This window comes from Harmonia axyridis, chromosome 2 (assembly GCF_914767665.1).
Source record: "Harmonia axyridis chromosome 2, icHarAxyr1.1, whole genome shotgun sequence".
NCBI classification, from domain to species: Eukaryota; Metazoa; Arthropoda; class Insecta; order Coleoptera; family Coccinellidae; genus Harmonia; species Harmonia axyridis.
The window spans coordinates 4,151,748-4,172,343 of record NC_059502.1 but is presented as its reverse complement, the minus strand read 5'-3'; the positions used below and the strand labels follow the sequence as shown (position 1 = coordinate 4,172,343).

General features: G+C 36.9%; 1 protein-coding gene and 1 non-coding gene across 2 annotated transcripts in view; one reads left to right on the top strand and one right to left on the bottom strand.

Annotated features, from left to right (window-relative positions):
- The window catches only part of LOC123672714 (sestrin homolog), an 83,276-nt gene that overhangs the window by 34,587 nt on the left and 28,093 nt on the right, over positions 1-20,596 (top strand). The gene's annotated exons all lie outside the window — the stretch shown is intronic.
- On the bottom strand, positions 17,337-17,545 carry LOC123674296. The gene has a single exon (XR_006746641.1). It is a non-coding gene; the product is annotated as a small nucleolar RNA U3 (small nucleolar RNA).

Sequence of the window (20,596 nt, the reverse complement as noted above, 5' to 3'; positions counted from 1 at the left end):
TACTAACTTTTTCATTCCTGAATTGAACAACCATGATGTCCAGGAGCTCTGCTTCCAACAAGACGGCGCAACATGTCGCACAGCTCGTGCCACAATCGATTTATTGAAAGACACGTTTGGAGACCGCCTAATTTCACGTTTTGGCCCTGTGAATTGGCCTCCAAGATCTTGTGATTTAACACCGCTAGACTACTTTCTGTGGGGCTATGTAAAGTCATTGGTCTATGCGGATAAGCCACAAACCCTTGACCATTTGGAAGACAACATTCGCCGTGTTATTGCCGATATACGGCCACAAATGTTGGAAAAAATCATCGAAAATGGGACGTCCAGATTGGACTACTTCCGAGCTAGCCGTGGCGGTCATATGCCAAAAATCATATTTAAAATGTAATACCACAAGATTATCTTGCGGATAAATAAAATTCATGTCAATCGAATAATCCATCGTTGTTTTATTCCAATTTTAAGTTCTATAGCTCTAAAAAAAAAACACCCTTTAGTAGCTCTGTGCATTGCTATTACACCAGGATTGAGCAAATTCAGTGTTTCTCTCGAAAAAAAGGTCGTTTCTTCATTTATACCTTCAAACCCAAAATATATCTGAGATCTTCACAAAATACCCTGTTCCACCTCCTGTATCAAAGTGGCATTCAAATATTCCAATTAAAACCAACAATTTACGACACCTCTGTATGAGCCGAAGGCTTCGCAAAGTTGTTTTTGTCTCCCTCATCTAAACACATCGAATGAGCAAACATCTTCCGTATCCATAAATAAGTCCATTCGCAACACAAACCGTTCGTTGCGTCATCTTTTTCTAATATCATTTCATCGAATTTTCCGAGCGTTCCCAGCAACGAAATCGTTGAGGCTCATCGATACACCTTGTCAGCTCCTCCGTTCTATATTCAAAACAATATTCTCGTTCTTCCAAGGTCATTTCTATAGGTGAGGTCTGTCTTATGGTGAGATAAATTCTCGAACAGATCGCAGAATTGCCTATTGTTTACCTTATCGTGGATACCAGGTAAAATTGCGTAGTTCTCTGAAAAAGTTTACGTAAATTCAGGGTGATTTGTTTACTCAGAGAACGAGGATACCTGTTTTCGTATCTGTCAAATATTGACTAGGAATTTTACCTATTTCCCTCAGTAGAAGCTTCTCTTGTTTATCGACACTATTTGAGGTATCATCAGTTTACAGACAATCACATAAGTAATTGTTATAAAGGGTGTTTTTTTAGAGCTATAGAACTTTAAATTGCAATAAAACAACGATGGATTATTCGATTGACATGAATTTTATTTATCCGCAAGATAATCTTGTGGAAAGATTACATTTTAAATATGATTTCTGGCATATGACCGCCACGACTGGCTCGGATGTAGTCCAATCTGGACGTCCAATTTTCGATGACTTTTTCCAACATTTGTGGCCGTATATCGGCAATAACACGGCGAATGTTGTCTTCCAAATGGTCAAGTGTTTGTGGCTTATCCGCATAGACCAATGACTTTACATAGCCCCACTGAAAGTGGTCTAGCGGTGTTGAATCACAAGATCTTGGAGGCCAATTCACAGGTCCAAAACGTGAAATTAGGCGGTCACCAAACGTGTCTTTCAATAAATCGATTGTGGCACGAGCTGTGTGACATGTTGCGCCGTCTTGTTGGAACCACAGCTCCTGGACATCATGGTTGTTCAATTCAGGAATGAAAAAGTTAGTAATCATGGCTCTATACCGATCACCATTGACTGTAATGTTCTGGCAATCATCGTTTTTGAAGAAGTACGGACCTATGATTCCACCAGCTCACAAAGCGCACCAAACAGTCAGTTTTTCTGGATGTAACGGTGTTTGGACATACACTTGAGAATTAGCTTCACTCCAAGTGCTGCAGTTTTGTTTGTTGACGTAGCCATTCAACCAGAAGTGCGCTTCTTCGCTAAACAAAATAAAATGGACGTAGTGCGCGATACGTATTCCGCACAGAACCATTATTTGCCAAATAAAATTGCACTATTTGCAAGCGTTGTGCAGGCGTGAGTTTATTCATGATGCATTGCCAAACCAAACTGAGAATAAATCACTTCACAACTGTTAAATCGGTCGCCATCTTGAACAGTAATGCCAACTTAAAGTTATATGCCTCGAAAAAAAACAGCCTATATATCGAGATTTACGATAAAAATGATTCATTTTAAGATGGTTATAATGGCAACTCTGAATAATGTATTTGATCTCTTGTTTGATCCGGCTCGAAGGACCAAAAATGTTGCTTCTTGTTCGAAGGACTGTATAATTGTGGATGAAGGAAAATACTATAATGATTTTAACTTGTTTAATTTGCCTTGCAAGAGAACACATACACTGAATAGAACTATATTTGTGAAGGTGCTTCACGTCCACCCAAAAGTGCTTTAATTTTGCAACCAGGGATTGCAAAATTCTCACCATATTTGTAGTGAATTTCAACAATTTCAGTGCGTTGTTGAAGCGTGCATCGTTCGATTTTCAGTAATGGCGTAGTTTCTACTTGTCAAATGTCAAAATATGACAGTTCCAAAAGTAACAGCTGCCCAGATATCGGGCTATTCAAAACGATTTTATTGGACACTTGTTTGATCCGGCTCGAAGGACGAAAAATGTTGCTTCTTGTTCGAAAGAATAATCTTGTGGATGAAGGAAAATACTACTCGATATAGTTGAGAACATGATGCGAGTAAGCATAGAGTTGAATCACAGAAGAATTCTCCTTTTTCCTGTGTAAACATTGAATTCTTTGTTAACATGCCTTATGTCATTTGTATTCAGTAGGTTATGCCATTTGATCATGGAAAGATACACGCTTTATTTGTGTTTATTGTTATTGGAAAACCCTTCACCTCTTGCATTTCTCGATCAGAATCCACTGTACGAATTTATCATGGCCCGTAAATGCAAGATGACGTATTTAGGTATCGGAATCGACGATTTGGCATAGGATCCCGAAAAACATCTTCGATTTGACCTGTCGGTCTAATAATAGATAGGAGAATTCAGATATAAACCCTGATTATTTTTTGACAGACCGTGAACCGTTTGTGTATTTTCACTGACGAAACAGCACATCTGTTTCTACCGCTTGTATACAGGATAGTACTCGATTTAATTGTGCAATTACAGTTTTATGCCCTGGAACGAGTTGGCATCAGCATTTCTGGATGGGGTCTCGTTGAAAGGAACGTTTGGATAGGTCATTTCTCTTTCTCGAGCCGTTGGAATTTACGGTAATCGGAAGATGTAAATTATCTTGTGAATGGGGCGATTCATCAATAGGTTATAACGCCAGTTGAGTCGTAAAAAATCTCAAATTGAAAAATTTTAATGAGTGAAGAACGACTTTGAGAGCGGACGTCCAGCTGGATTTGTTCTGTGATTTGAATGAAAGTCAGAGGAAAGTTCTGACTTGGCCTCTGGATCTTTTTAGTGTACGCCCTTGGACTCCATATACTAACAGGCCAAGTGAAAAGTCCCCGGTCTATAAAACATATTTTTTTCCTTAACGGAAAAAAAATTTGACATTTTATCTCTGTTGACAGGTAACAAAATATGACTTTTCACGAAATTACTTTTTTCCCCGGGAAAAAAGTCTTTACTTTTTTCCCGGATATATATTTATCTACATATAGATAAAGGAATAATAATAATTCGACTACACTGTTGATGGCTTTTGTTGTTGTGCCAGTTCCGAAAAATAAGCCAATAACACTGTCTCCGAGAAAGAACTGCATGTCTTTTTCATTTTCCATTCCATAAATCTTGAATACGCGGTTTCGTAAATTTTCCGCGATTTAGTTGGCAATAATTTAAAATTTTCGTGACGCTACTTGCGCTGCTTCTATCAACTCCGGTGGAGTCAGAGAAAACTCGGAATCAGACATTTTTTAACTTAATATTATTCAACAAAATAACTACTAAACAATTATTACTGAGTTCGCAATTTTTGAAACAAATCACAAAATTAAATTGACAGATATTTGATTACTTTGAAGTTTCCCTTAGCAACGCAGGTCTAATTGCAGCTAACTAGTTTAAAAATTCTAATTTCATATCGATTACATTCTGACTTTAATATATTGTAATAATATGTTCTTTCACTATTAAATTGTCGTTTTTCCTGTCACAGAAAAAAATAGTGTATTATACACGGGAAAAATATTAGATTTTAGCTCTCGGTTTTTTGTCTCCCTCCGCTTCGCGTCGGGAGACAACATAACCTCGAGCTGAAATCTAATACTTTTTTCCCTTGTATAATAAATAACTATTTTTGGCAGAATTCGATTTTATTATTCAACATAATTGCCTTCGAGGGCGATACAGCGATTATAGCGATCTTCCAACTTTTCGATTCCATTTTTGTAGTACGATTTGTCCTTCGCTTCAAAATAGGCCTTAGTTTCGGCGATTACTTCTTCATTGGCGCTAAATTTCTTTCCAGCGAGTATTCTTTTGAGGTCTGAGAACAGGAAAAATTCGCTGGGGGCCAGATCTGGCGGATACAGTGGATGCAGAAGCAATTCGAAGTTCAATTCATGCAAATTTGCCATTGTTTTCATTAATTTGAAACACGGCGCATTGTCTTGATGACACAGTACCTTTTTCCTTCAAATGGGGCCGTTTTTTAACGATTTCATCCTTTAAACGATCCAATAACGCTATATAATAATCGTTGTTGATGGTCTGGCCCTTTTGGAGGTAATCAATGTTTTTCCTCGCTTTGGATTCGGTTCATCGTGTTCAGTCCTTTCAGCTGACTGTCGAATGACATATCGACGCAAAAATTCAGGTTTATTGCACTTAAAGAGCTTCAAACACTGCTCAGAATCGTTAACACGTTGTTCCTTTTGATCGATTGTGAGCTCGCGCGGCACCCATTTTGCACACAGTTTTCTCAAAAATACAAATATTCGTGAATGATATTATGTACACGTTCAGATGATATCTTTACAATGTCTGCTATCTCGATCCACTTCACTTTACAGTCATTCAACATTATTTTGTGAACTTTTTTGATTTTTGCGTCGGTGACAGCCTCTTTTGGGCGTCCACTGCGTTCGCCGTCTTCGGTGCTCATTTCACCACGTTTTAACTTAGCATACTAATCAATGATGGTTGATTTTCCTGGTGCAGACCCCGGAAACTCTTCATCAAGCCAAGATTTTGCTTCAACTGTATTTTGTCCCTTCAAAAAGCAATATTTTATCAGCACACGAATTTTTTTCCATCTTTTTTCAAATAACAAAAATAGCTACACTCATTACGCAATATTTCACAAACTAATGGTTGGACTGCTGTCGAATTTTGGTACTAACTGAAAATCATATAGATTTAATACTAGCACCGTCATCTGTGCATCAGATCGGGGACTTTTCAATTGGCCTAATAGATCTATAAGATGCGTAAATAAATCTACTGGTTCTCTTTAAAACAGCTCTATTTTCGAAAAATGGCAGATATTCATGGTTTTTTAATTATTCAAGGAACCTCTCATTTTCATTTGTACCTCCAATTTAGCAACACCCTGTATATCAATTAGTCATCTCGAACGAAAATGTGAAACATAACTTTTCTCTAATTCTTTGGTTATTCCGTTGATTCTTCCACATCTTGTAGAACAAAATCGTGCGAGAATATATCAGAAACGCACAGTTTTCATGGTTATATTTTATTATTCTATGTTGGTACTTCGAACTTTCCGCCACGGCTTTATCTGTCAATTCATCAATTTGCCTTAAAGAAATCAGTTCTGCCAACCAACATTTTTCAATGCAAAAATCACTAAAATATATTTATGGAAATATTTCATTGATTTCAATGAAAATTCAATGAATTAGAGAATAGTTATTTATAATACAAGTGCAGAAGGCATTGATATTCTTCCACGAGTTCAAAATTCAAAAACGAGCCACGAAGTGGCGAGTTTTGGAATGAACGAGTGGTAGAATGAGTCTTCTGTACGAGTATTATACATTATTTTCTCTAATTCATTGCATTTTCATTGAAATTAATGAAATATTTCCATAAATACAATTTAGTGATTTTTGCATTGAAAAATGTTGGTTGGCAGAACTGATTTCTTTAAGGCAATTTGATGAATTGACAGATAAAGCCGTAGCGGAAAGTTCGGAGGGCCAACATAGAATAATAAAATATAACCATGAAAACTGTGCGTTTCTGATATATTCTCGCACGATTTTGTTCTACAAGATGTGGAAGAATGAACGAAATAACCACAGAATTAGAGAAAATAATGTATAATACTCGTACAGAAGGCTTATTCTACCACTCGTTCATTCCAAAACTCGCCACTTCGTGGCTCGTTTTTGAATTTTGAACTCGTGGAAGAATATCAATGCCTTCTGCACTTGTATTATAAATAACTATTATTAAACAAATTCTAAGGGAGTAGCATTGTTGTTTTTCGCTTCATCTCCAACGAAATTCGCCAACATGCTATCTCCAACATCTAAATATACGAGAAACTTCCTCCTGCTGCACACATTGCCAAATCTAAGTTCATAACTATCGCTGCTTGTTTTCTTCTCCTTTTCATGCTTAATTGAACCCGAGCGATACTTAATATTTATCGGTTGTTTTGCTCTACAATCGGTAACGACTTATACTTAACGTTCAAGTTTTAATGCTTCTCCCCCTTATTTTTTTTTAGATGTCCCTGATCCTGTCCTCGCTTTTTACATAACAATTTGGCAAATGATTGTGTTTGTTTCGAATTTGAATAACTCATTTTTATTGGATAAAATTCCTCATATATCGATTATTTATATGGTGCCTACGCATGTTTACCGAGATTGAATCGATGGGTTTAACGACTTTTCAACCTATTTCTAGGAATATCGTTCTTTTAGGTATCCTGATTGGTATTTCCTGCTTTCTCATACATTTATTTAAGTTTTTTTTCCATTTTTTTTAAATTCTTCAGGAATAGGTTATCAGTTACATTGTTATCTTTAACCCATCATTACACTATGCCTCTTTCAGGACTTTTTCTGAAACCTCAGTACACTATGCCTCTTTCAGGACTATTTCTGAAACCTCAGTACACTATGCACTTTTCAGGGCTATTTCTGAACCCTTACTACACTATGCCTTATTCAGTACTATCGGGTATTTTTTTTCGAGGTATATAACTTTAAGTTGGCATTTCTGTTCAAGATGGCGCCCGATTCAACAGCTGTCAAGTGATTTATTCTCAGTTTGGTTTGGCAATTCATCATGAATAGACTCACGCCTGAACAACGCTTGCAAATAGTGCAATTTTATTTCGAAAATAATGGTTCTGTGCGGAATACGTATCGCGCACTACGTCCATTTTATTTTGTTTAGCGATGAAGCGCAATTCTGGTTGAATGGCTACGTCAACAAACAAAACTGCCGCATTTGGAGTGAAGCTAATCCTCAAGTGTATGTCGAAACACCGTTACATCCAGAAAAACTGACTGTTTGGTGCGCTTTATGTGCTGGTGGAATCATTGGTCCGTACTTCTTCAAAAACGATGATGGCCAGAACGTTACAGTCAATGGTGATCGGTATAGAGCCATGATTACTAACTTTTTCATTCCTGAATTGAACAACCATGATGTCCAGGAGCTGTGGTTTGAACAAGACGGCGCAACATGTCACACAGCGCGTGCCACAATCGATTTTTTGAAAGACACGTTTGGTGACCGCCTAATTTCACGTTTTGGACCTGTGAATTGGCCTCCAAGATCTTGTGATTTATTACCGCTAGACTACTTTCTGTGGGGCTATGTGAAATCATTGGTCTATGCGGATAAGCCACAAACCCTTGACCATTTGGAAGACAACATTCGCCGTGTTATTGCCGATATACGGCCACAAATGTTGGAAAAAGTCATCGAAAATTGGACGTCCAGATTGGACTACATCCGAGCCAGCCGTGGCGGTCATATGCCAGAAATCATATTTAAAATGTAATGCCACAAGATTATCTTGCGGATAAATAAAATTAATGTCAATCGAATAATCCATCGTTGTTTTATTGCAATTTAAAGTTCTATAGCTCTAAAAAAAAGACCCTTTACATCTGGATCATTATTACACCTTATTTTCACCTTTTCAGGGCTATTTCTGAGTCGTTATTACAGTATGCCTCACTCATGATCATTTCTGAACTTTCATTACACTATGCCTTTTTCAGGTCATTTTCTTAATTTTCTATACTTTACCATATTTTGGGTTATTTCTCAACTCTTGATACACCATGCCTCTTCCAGGAATATTTTGAACCCATATTACCAACACGTGTCCTCTTCCAGACCATTTCTGAATCCTTACTATCCGATGCCTTGTTCAGAACTATTTCTGAGCCTGACTGAGCTTGAAATAAAAAGGAAATGAGCATGAGAGTTTATTTTTTTTGTTAAAGGACACTTTCTTTAAATGTTATGTAACTAATGTTTTTACTCCATACTTTGTTTCTTTTATAATTGTATTAATACAGAAAATGTGATCTCTCAAAAATACGAATAAAATACCTTCTAAAATAACTTCGAGATTTGCAGCTCTGAAAATATCCCTGAAATGACCTCCAAAAGAAGCATGATGTAATAGTGACCTGTCAGAAATCAGCAGAAAAATATACATGAGAATGACATGTAATGAGGGATTCATAATTATTATATCTTTTAATATATGTAGGTACTTCAATTTTACATTTACATACTCGTTTTCAATTCAAAATTTGTCTACATTGAGAAAAGAACTCCTGTTTTCAGTGAAAACTTCCACGTTCATTATTTAATCAGAGTACAATCTTTCCGAATTTCTCGTTAGCTACATAAGCTGGGAAAATTGAGCCTTGTGTAAATATGGCTGTCTAGTGTCCTCATTTCCAATTTGCACAACTTGATCATTAGTGCAAAATAAATTTTCGATATCGCAGTTGAAGTTTGGACGTCTACCTTGGTTTTTAAGATTTTATCTCTCGTGTTTGATTTTTGATTTGATAAAAGGGATTTTTGTAGAATAAATCATTCGCAACACTGGCAAATTTGAAAATAATTACACTATGCCTTTTTCATGTCTATTTCTGAGCGGATTTCTGACATATATCCAAACTTTTGGTGATTGCTTCAGGGCTTGTTTTCAAACTGCAAACTTTGAAATATTCAACATTTTTGACAAGAGTACGTTAGCCCAGAATGAGACATGAGAATAAACATCAAGCCTGTATCATACTAGACTTTTTCTTGCTATTTTGAAGCCTTTTCCATGTCTAGTTCTGATCTGATTTGACAGATATTCCACCTGATTGTTAAAATGGGGAATTGAAACATGAAAACACAGACTACATATTGAGGCTTTTTACAAATCAGTTTCTCCATAAGTTCCCACCTTTCAACGCCTAATTGAGATAATGGCTATCTCTTCATCTGTTTAACATTCATGATAATACTTAATACTGCATCTATATTGATTTCGATTAGATACCATATGCGTCATCAACATCGATAAAGCGGATTCGGGATAATGGCTCTCAAAAAAAAAGAGAACACCACGTGGCCCTCGACTTTGCAGGATTTTAAACCACTTGATAAAAATTTCCACGATGACAGTTGGCTAATTCGGTAACTATCCTCCTTAAAAGGAATTTAATTGCCAATGGCTGAGTTTTTTTTTTTTTTTTTTTTTTAACGACTTTATTCTTCAATTAGATACAACAATATGATTTCTGGCATATGACCGCCACGGCTGGCTCGGATGTACTCCAATCTGGACGTCCAATTTTCGATGACTTTCTCCAACATTTGTGGCCGTATATCGGCAATAACACGGCGAATGTTGTCTTCCAAATGGTCAAGGGTTTGTGGCTTATCCGCATAGACCAATGACTTTACATAGCCCCACAGAAAGTAGTCTAACGGTGTTGAATCACAAGATCTTGGAGGCCAATTCACAGGTCCAAAACTTGAAATTAGGCGGTCACCAAACGTGTCTTTCAATAAATCGATTGTGGCACGAGCTGTGTGACATGTTGCGCCGTCTTGTTGGAACCACAGCTCCTGGACATCATTTTTGTTCAATTCAGGAATGAAAAAGTTAGTAATCATGGCTCTATACCGATCACCATTGACTGTAACGTTCTGTACATCATCATTTTTGAACAAGTAAGGACCAATGATTCCACCAGCCCATAAAGCGCACCAAACAGTCAGTTTTTCTGGATGTAACGGTGTTTCGACATACACTTGAGGATTAGCTTCACTCCAAATGCGGCAGTTTTGTTTGTTGACGTAGCCATTCAACCAGAAGTGCGCTTCTTCGCTAAACAATATAAAATGGACGTAGTGTGCGATACGTATTCCGCACAGAACCATTATTTTCGAAATAAAATTGCACTATTTGCAAGCGTTGTTCAGGCGTGAGTCTATTCATGATGAATTGCCAAATCAAACTGAGAATAAATCACTTGACAGCTGTTAAATCGGTCGCCATCTTGAACAGTAATGCCAACTTAAAGTTATATACCTCGAAAAAAAACACCCATTATCTGCGCACCACTAGGTTCGTCTAACACGTAGCGCCATCTATCGACGATACTCCGAAATATATACGAAGATACTCGTAATTTCAACCTTATTTTCCTGGAATCTTCGAAAACGGCAAAATGCGAACGCCCCACAGCTTACATTTCATAACATGCACAACAATCACGCTCAAGAATTATTATTTTGACATTTAAACGGTGTGAGTTATAAGTGCCCGGTATGAACGGTGTAAACACCGGCCTACTTTGAAAAACACGACGACGCCTACTTGGTGTCCGTTCTCACTAACGCAAGCCGATTATTAATTGCCATCCACCTTGAATCGAATTATATTATAGTGATGAAATCACTACACTGGCTTATACTGTTCATCTTTGAAAGGAAGAGCGCCGTGGCACAGATCTACCGAATTCTATTGGTTATGGTTCGATTGATTTCGAAACTTTGTGTATATTTTATTTAGATTAATAGTTGGGTTGGTATGGAGAAGGACTGGAGTTTATTTTTTTGAGGATTAGTGATCACTGTTGAGATGGAATGGGGAGTTATCTATCTATTTTGTGGTTCCGAAAATTAACGTAAATCAAACACATTTCCATTTAGAATATCTATTAAATTTTCAATTCAATATAATGATTTTCATTTTGGCCACCAAGATTTTGTGATTTATCGTCTTTGGATTTTTTTTTTGTTTATGCGAAGGGTCCAAGCACCATATTGAAATGAAATTTTGATAGTTATTCTAAATGAAAGTGTGATTTATTTACGTTTATTTTCGGAATCTTAAAATTATTAGGTGTACAACTTCGCTTCCGCCGTTTTGCAGTACATATATGGCTGTAGCGGTAAGTGGTAGTTGAGATAAATAGATCGTAGATGTCAATACAATAAACTTAGGTATTTGTGAACTCAACGCCATCGAAATATAAGTCGATTTGTGTCTGCATCATAAAGTTATTCTCGATTAAACATGTCAGCTTACGAGCCAAATTCTTGTCATTTGTAGGAGGTTTTAGTTTTCTGCTTCAATTTTAAGAAATCTGCGATTGAGGCTCACTGGATGCTCTCAAATGCCTATGGTGAGGCCGCTATTAGTGAAAGAACGCGCCGAGAGTGGTTTCAACGCTTCAAGAACGGTGATTTTGTCGTCGAAGACCAGCATGGCGGTGGATGAGAGAAGGTTCTCGAAGATGCAGAATTGGGGGCATTACTTGATCAAGACGCGTGTCAAACGCAACAAGAATTGTCAGGATCATTGGGAGTGACGCCACAAGCCATTTCAAAACAGCTGAAATTCATAAGAATGATTCAGAAACAAGGGAATTGGGTGCAGTACGAGTTGAAGCCGAGAGATGTTGAACGGCGTTTGTTTTCTTGTGAACAGCTGCTTGCAAGGCAAAGACGGAAGGGATTTCTACATCGCATTGTGACTGGATACGAAAAATGGATGCATTACGATAATCCCAAGCGCAGAAAATCATAGGGATATGCCGGCCATGCTTCCACGTCAACGACCAAACCGAATATTCACAGTTCCAAGGTCATGCTCAGTATTTGGTGGGACCAGCTCGGCGTAGTGTATTATGAGTTGTTGGAACCGACTGAAACAATAACAGGCGGCCGTTATCGAACACAATTAATACATTTGAGCCGAGCATTGAAAGACAAACGGCCACAATACAACGAGAAACATGATTAAGTGATTTTACAGCATGACTATACTCGACCCCATGTTGCGAAAGTGGTTAAGACATACTTGGAAACGTTGAAATGGAAAGTCCTACCCCACTTGCCGTATTCTCCAGACGTTGCTCCCTCGGACTATCACTTGTTTCGATCAATGGCACACGGCCTGGCTGACCAGCACTTCTGGTCTTATGAAGAAGTAAAAAATTGGATCGATTTGTGGATCGCTTCAAAAGATGACCAGTTTTTTCAACGCGGGATTCGTACGCTACCCGAAAGACGGAGGAAAATTGTGGCCAGCGATGGACAATATTTTGAATTCTAAATGTATAACCAGATTTTTTGCAATAAAGCCTCGAATTTCGGAAAAAAACGGCGGAAGTAAAGTTGTACGCCTTTATATAATTTTACAATTAAATTTTAGTATTTCGACGTTCGAAAGTCGCATGTGCGAAAATTCAATATTAGTTCGGAGATTGAAACTAAACTTAAAGTAAATTTGTTCGAAAATGCAAATTTCATCATGGTGATGGTTTCTTCTGGCAGTTAAACGCCTACAGGATCCACGTTGTTAACACTAAGACAAACATTTCCCATATTATACATTTTCTTGCCGTTATAACTTCAAACATTATGAGTCACAATGGGATGGTTTGAGCCCTTTGTTTACAAAAAATTCCACGTATTGCTGCGCCACCCCTCCTTTCTAACGGCATAAGCCTACTTCGTCTCGATTTTATTTGCTCGGAAGTTAGTAGTAAGAACACGATTTCTTCTTAGCGTATCGCAGTAAGTGACGGCTTAAAGAAATTATGTATTCACACAGTCTAGACTATTAAGAATAGTGCTTGTTCAGTAAATATTGTTTCCTATGGTACTTTCGAAATTGCTACGAAGGCCAACAACCAGGACAAAGTATCGTCTTACTCTATGAATCATGCAGAGCTCTTTGGTTATCACACAAAACACAATTCCAAACCGAAGACCATTTCACTTATGCTGATGAGGATGAGAAATTATAGGTAAAAATCTGAAATTTTCGAAAAAATATTCCCGAGGCTGCTACTTCTTCTGGACGTAAGCTACGCCCTTGAAACCTCAGTATGTTTCAGATCAGAACCTGATATTCAAAAAAGTTTGTATTTGAGGGTTCTGTGACGAATAATTCAGGAGATATAACGATTTTTCGAGACGAATTCAATTTTTTCCCGCACGTTTTATATGGAAAATGGCTTTCCGTGAATTCGGCTGAATTTTTGATATGTTGTAGTTCTTGATGAACTGATCAGAAATGTCCATAGCCACAAAGCTCAAAAATGGACAGTTTTCGAGACATGGAGCTTTGAAAATGGATTTTTTGCAATTTTCGGGGTTTTTGCTCATTAATCGGGGAGCTCTCATTTCTGGTTGGGATGGAATTTGGATGTTCGGCGGCCAGAACACGACTGAGAAATGATCTTCCTTGGTTATATTAGGCACCGCCATCGATAATTTTTTATACACCGCTCCACATTGGCTATGAAATGAGATACAAGATCTTCCATACATCTCTTCATGCCACACAGAATAATTCACATGACCGAGAAACGACATATTGTGAGATTTTTTTAAGAGAGACCATAATAACTGAATCCTCATATATCTGATGTCCAATAATATCAAATATGTTAGCCAAAATGTTCATAACCAGGCACCGCGAGCTGTAATGGTGGAAAATCATAATCATATATCCTCAGGGATAACAATTGTGATCACTATTGATGTCATTAACATATGATATGTGATTTGTTTCTCACGAATCTCGATAATCTGACAATGGGGTGCCAAGATATTTTCCTCAGAATGTCTCGAAATTGATGATAGCATCTCACAGACAAACGAATCCGTGAAAATGTCTGCAGTTTTGATACAATATAGTACTATCCGGGAAGAATATAGAAGTCCAAGTGTTGGAAGCTAACTATGAATGGAACTTCCGATATCAACCCACGAATTCTTGAAAATACTATTTTTTTTAATGAACTTTTTGAACTTCACACATACGAATGAATACTATCTAATAATATGAATGTTACTCTCATTATTATATTGTTTTTGATTGATCTACTCATTCATTTTGCCAACGATCGTATTATTAGATAGTATTCATTCGTATGTGTGAAGTTCAAAAAGTTCATTAAAAAAAAATAGTATTTTCAAGAATTCGTGGGTTAATAAGTTCCATTCATGGTTAGCTCTACGAAGAATCGGTGAGCGGTGCCAGAATTGACGATCTCTGATTAGCCGAATTTCGATCTCACCTGAAAAATTTTTCGTGAAATTTTCCACAAAAGTTCAGGGTAGTATCCTCCGAGGCACACCCTATATATTCGTGTCGAGCAAAAATTTTATCTTGTTGTCACAAACTGCAATGAATTTTTATTCGAGTGTCTCTCTTCATTAGCGCTTGTAGATAGCGAAATCTATGTACTTTTCAAATTAATAATATTCAAGTACGAATTATATCTCGGCCTACTGATTAGAATGTGATTTTTCACGTCAACGATGCGTGTCGCTACTCGTACCAAACAAGAATGTTTTCTAGTACTTTGATAAACGGTTTGCGAAATCGAAGGTGGATCGCGTAAAAAAGTTCATTTTTCGACCTCTGATACATGGATAATTGGGATATCGATAACGACTAGATTTGTCGGTTGAAAAAAAACACCATAGTTTTCGAACGATTAATTTCGATGATTTGCATCTCGTGATTTATCGAATGAAATTGGACATTTCCCTTCAGTCGATTTAACATGTTCCTAAACTAAAGGGTGTTTTTTTAGAGCTATAGAACTTCAAATTGCAATAAAAAAAAGATGGATTATTCGATTGACCTGAATTTTATTTATCCGCAAGATAATCTTGTGGCATTACATTTTAAATATGATTTCTGGCATATGACCGCCACGGCTGGCTCGGATGTAGTCCAATCTGGACGTCCAATTTTCGATGACTTTTTCCAACATTTGTGGCCGTATATCGGCAATTACACGGCGAATGTTGTCTTCCAAATGGTCAAGGGTTTGTGGCTTATCCGCATAGACCAATGACTTCACATAGTCCCACAGAAAGTAGTCTAGCGGTGTTAAATCACAAGATCTTGGAGGCCAATTCACAGGTCCAAAACGTGAAATTAGGCGGTCACCAAACGTGTCTTTCAATAAATCGATTGTGGCACGAGCTGTGTGACATGCTGCGCCGTCTTGTTGGAACCACAGCTCCTGGACATCATGGTTGTTCAATTCAGGAATGAAAAAGTTAGTAATCATGGCTCTATACCGATCACCATTGACTGTAACGTTCTTGCCATCATCGTTTTTGAAGAAGTACGGATCAATGATTCCACCAGCTCATAAAGCGCACCAAACAGTCAGTTTTTCTGGATGTAACGGTGTTTCGACATACACTCGAGGATTAGCTTCACTCCAAATGCGACAGTTTTGTTTGTTGACGTAGCCATTCAACCAGAAGTGCGCTTCATCGCTGAACAAAATTCGCTTATGAAAATCGGGAACAACGGCAATCTCATTTTGGGCCCATTCGACGAATCTACGCCTTACTTGATGATCGTTTGGCTTCAATTCTTGCCCGAGTTGGATTTTGTAAGTACGCAACCAAGATCCTTCCGCATAATCTTCCATAAAGTGGATGGACACAGATCCAATTCCTGTGCTCGATGGCGGATAGACTCATTTCGGGTCTTCCTCAATGCTACGCTCTACAGCAGCAATAGCTTCTTCTGTACGCACCGTACGGCGTCTCTGGGGATGCGAGTTATCAATAAGAGTAAACGTGGTGCGAAAACGTTCCATGGTTAATCGAATTAACTGCTATGATGGACGATTTTGTCGACGATAAAATGGACGTAGTGTGTGATACGTATTCCGCACAGAACCATTATTTTCGAAATGAAATTGCACTATTTGCAAGCGTTGTTCAGGCGTGAGTCTATACATGATGAATTGCCAAACCAAACTGAGAATAAATCACTTGACAGCTGTTAAATCGGTCGTTATCTTGAACAGTAATGCCAACTTGAAGTTATATACCTCGAAAAAAAACACCCTTCATAAGTTCCTAAATTGTAAGATTTTCCATGAAATTTCATAGCTGCTAATTAGCAGCTATGGATTGACAGGAAATTGTTCATTTGGATGTAGACAAATTGAAGCTTCTCACAAAATTTCTTGTCGATCGAGTTACCAGAACCGTAGAAAATTTGAGATTTACGAAATTTTGATCTATCAGCTAACCTGATCTGAGAAATAATTCTATGTTGTCATTTTTAGCAAGAATACACTAATGCACAACCTTGAATTAGTTGCAGTTTACAATTCGTAGAAGGAAAAAAACTCGGCCAAATTTCTCATTTTATTTCCTGCTGTCTAACAGCATATTCCAGTTATGAAATATATATTTTATGATATTTATTCAGTTGTGCATATTTATATACATAACTTTATCGATTTATGTAATTTATTTGTATATATTCAAACTTTTTCTGGGGGTATACATATTTAATGAGTTATATCTACTCTATTATTCGTTGGTGTTTTAATGACCAAAACAATCGATGTTATTCATCAATGCAACAACAAAATAATTATAATAATGAATATTATGCTGTGGGTTGAATCTGGTGTTATTTGTTCTGAATTTTCAAATATTATATGTGTAGAAAACTCATAGTTTGCGGTGAGATTTTTTTGTTTAAATGTTTCATTACACATTTTTGACTTATTTGTGTTGCATAATTTTCAAAAAAAAATCACGTTGCAACGTCATTTCTTCATTATAAAATATCCCTATTTTTGTTATGATAATCCAAATATTTCCTATGGTACTTATTTAAAAGAAAAAAAGATACATTGGTTTTTTTACTTGGAAATGGAAAATTCCTCGCAAGAAAATCATTCTTTCTTTAAATGCTAAAGATAAGATGAAATACTTCCATTTTCACCTTATTCCTGGACCTTGTTTTCACGAATATTGATCCAATTTCTCTATTTGATATTTTATTACAAAAAAATTTGCAACCTCTCAGAATGTATCGCATCCGTAAACTGGACAAGTCCAGGTGAACGATCATCGTGGGCCACGAGGATTTCCATGAGGAATTCCAAGGGCCTGTCTCACGCTCAGGAAGCGATACTTCGAGTCATCGTCGAGGTTGCAACCACTCTCAATTTGAGTTGAGAATGTGTGAAGATACACTACAGAAATGATCCTGTGAAGTATGATCTTAATTTTAAAATTTCAAAATTTTGGCATGGTCACCATAAATGGTTTGGAAGAACTTGGTATAGCCAGTCCACTGGCGACATCTGTGGCCGAAAGTTTCAAGCTTGCGTTTGTCAGTGGTTCAAAATGGAACCACTAGGGGTCAAAAATATTATTTTGAATATCTTCGTATGATTTTGAATGGTTTTCTTAGTAGCACCATTAAGATCGAATGTTTTTTTTCTATTTTTAGTGTGACTAATAATCCAAAATTTATCTGGGAGCTACCTGAAGATTGCCGAGGAAGCTTTTAATGTTATCTGCATGAATTCCTGAAAAAATTGGGCTTGTTGTACCATGATATGAATACTTATTCTCCCAACGCGTAAATTCGATTAATGAAAGTTGATAATGAAAGAACTAAAATGAAAATATTTTTCCAATATCCTCTAAAAGGTTAACTTCTGAAAAAATTCATGATGATTTCGGATTCACAGTCATGTGAAAATTTATTTTCCTAATAATCAGAAAAATACTTGATTCGATCGAATGTCTCAATATTAAGGGTATCGAAAAAATTAGTAATATTAAAATTCAACTCCATAGTTTTTTTAATAAAAAAAAGAAATTATTTTATTCAATTCAATGATTTTAATGAATTCAATTCAAGTTCTGTGCCCATGCCCAAGTAATGAACTTGAACACTTTTCTATGAACGAATAAGACGTCACTTTGACATTCAAATATTCATAGCTGTCAGTTTGACGTTTAAAACATAGCAAGAGTCGTATTTTTCAACTGAATCTAATCAATAATTACTGAACGAGCGCGCCAAAGCTCATAACCGGCGTTAGTTCTTTTTTTCAAGAGCCGATATCGATGGCAACAGGTGAAATGAGCCCGGGGCAAACCAGTAGCCTAGCACTGACAACAAGAACCCTAGATTGCCCATCGGAAATGTTTTTGAGACCGCTAGATGGTCGCGAAGAAGTCAACAAAAACCATCTGAACCTCCCCCACTCGACAAAACAAGATTTCACGCTTTCCTCGGAGTGCAACTTCAAAACACGCGCCCGTCAACCGTCCTCATGTGTTGCCAGGCCGTCTTCCTGACACCGTTGCCAAGTCTCGGATTGAAAGTACCTAAAATTTGATCGAGAAAAGGCTAGATCCCTTGAAGTTGAGAAGTCCATTGAATTCTTTAGATTTAGTCGAATGTTAAATTGAATTTCTCATTCTTTACGGAAAGGACCAATCTGAGACCACTCTTTTCTAAATTTATTTCGTTTGAATTAGGTTCGTTTTTGTTTGAATTAACGTCAAAAAACAATTTTTTCGATTAATTTTTTATTGTTGGACGTTTTTAGAACAAGATAGAATTAAATAGAAATGTAAAACCTTCCTTCACATCTCTAATTTCTAAGTATTATAATATTGAGTATCAGAAACGACAAGAATAATCTACCGACCGAAAAAAAAATCACATCAATAGATATTTAAATTGAAATATAAAATATGAAATATATTATTGATGATATTATTAATCTCTATGTTTAAATTGAAATATAGTTATTTCTTAGATTCCTCTTAGCATATATCACATATCATTAGTTTTTAGGTTATTTAATAGTGTCATCTATCCTATTTCCCTAAAAATCATCAACCCTAAGTTTTCCCTTTGTCTGGGAACTGGGATCGGACGTGGCAACGCCGCCCGCCAGGCCGCACCGGCGATCAGCTGATAAACAATCGAGCAACGAGAACAGCAGTCGCCAATCAGCTGGCCGGTACCCATGCGTTCGTGTACTTGCCGGCGATCCTAGAAAACCCGTTTCATTTTACTCCACAACTACCTACCGACACCAACACTGCCGATCTAAGATTAAAATATTCACAATTAGGATAAGATAGGGAGAGATCCTCGTTTTGTATTCGAGCCAATAATTCTAATCCGCTCACAACTTTGTTACGACCAGTGCGGAAATGTTCGATATTTATACGGAGCATAGACTGTAATTGTGTTTTCTGTGTCGTTGAACTCGTAGAGTGCATTTCCCTGATGTTTTCGTAGGCAAATTCGCTGCAACGTGAAGATTTTGCCCGTGTTGTTTTAGCTGTTTGCTGTTTTTCAAGCCGTCAAAATTCCGGTAGCACGCCAAAATCTGGGACCTGCTCATGAGGGCACGACCATGGGCCAGATACCCGAAAATGTAAGTAAAAATTCAGGCCATAGATGTGAACACCAAATATAACCCTATCAAAATTATTTAATTGGAAAAAAAATCAAATTTAGGCTGAATACGACCTGATTATGAAGCTATTCCTTCCTAACAGACTTTCCCTTGAATCTTTTCTTTAATTCTATCGCTCCAAAGAAAATTTTCTTTGAAATATAATGATCAGTTTTTACGAAACTTTTGCCATATTTGTTCTGAACTAGAAAACATTTTCAAATGCCAAAAAATCCTGAAAAATCACTTAAGATTGTAGGTACTGACTGAAATAGTTATCAGAACTTGAATTATTTCAAATGAATTGATTACAATTGAGGTTAGGTTGGTTAAAATATAAAATATACCTTCTACTATTTCGTATAAACAACCTGTGAATCTGGAAAAGTGAGAGAAGTTCAATTCTGAAAAAAGGATTCTGGTCTAAGTGGAAATACCTGTTAACAATATTCATGAAAATAATTTCATTGATGTTATGTTCTGAATTCAAGATTTCAAAACCATTTGGAGCTCATTCTAGAGAACAAAGGATAAATTTATTTAAAAAAACGGTGTTTTCCCCTCAAATCCCAAATTTATACCGGAATCCGAGTTTTTATCTACCCAGGAAGTGCCCTATAATAATTATGCATTGTACGAATGGAAAATTTTACGTATTCACCCTGTAGAACTATTTAAACCCATTGTAAGTTTGAATAGAACGAGGGGAAAGTGTATACCGGTTGGAATAGCTTTATAATCAGTGAAACAGTATCTAATAATGGGGGTGAGACCTGTTGATTTGGTTCATAATAAAGATATACAGAGTGTTGAATGATTTGTGGCCGAATTATTTTCTTTGTTG